The sequence below is a fragment of the Asparagus officinalis genome, chromosome 1 (genome assembly GCF_001876935.1).
Source record: "Asparagus officinalis chromosome 1, Aspof.V1, whole genome shotgun sequence".
NCBI lineage: Eukaryota > Viridiplantae > Streptophyta > Magnoliopsida > Asparagales > Asparagaceae > Asparagus > Asparagus officinalis.
This window is the reverse complement of record NC_033794.1, coordinates 120,958,045-120,958,387: the sequence shown is the minus strand read 5'-3', so window position 1 is coordinate 120,958,387 and position 343 is coordinate 120,958,045.

Sequence of the window (343 nt, the reverse complement as noted above, 5' to 3'; positions counted from 1 at the left end):
AGCTCAACCACTGCCAATCTGAATAAGGGCTCTGATACTAATTGTTGGGAGCGCGAGGCGCTCGTACCACCGCGGAAGCTAATTAATCCCAAGAGAAAATAATCCTAGTTTAAGTTTATGTCAAACTCAAACTAAGCAAACACAAGAAATAAACAACTACACAGATGAACAGTAAGTAAATGAGGCGGGACAACAGATATACGTGGTTCGGCAAACTTGTCTACGTCCACGGGAACCACACAAATAATTTCTTATTTAACCACAAGAAATTACAAAGCAAGCTAGAGCTCTCGTAACACCAACTTCCTTCAATGTAATAAATGCTACAGGAATAATACAATTA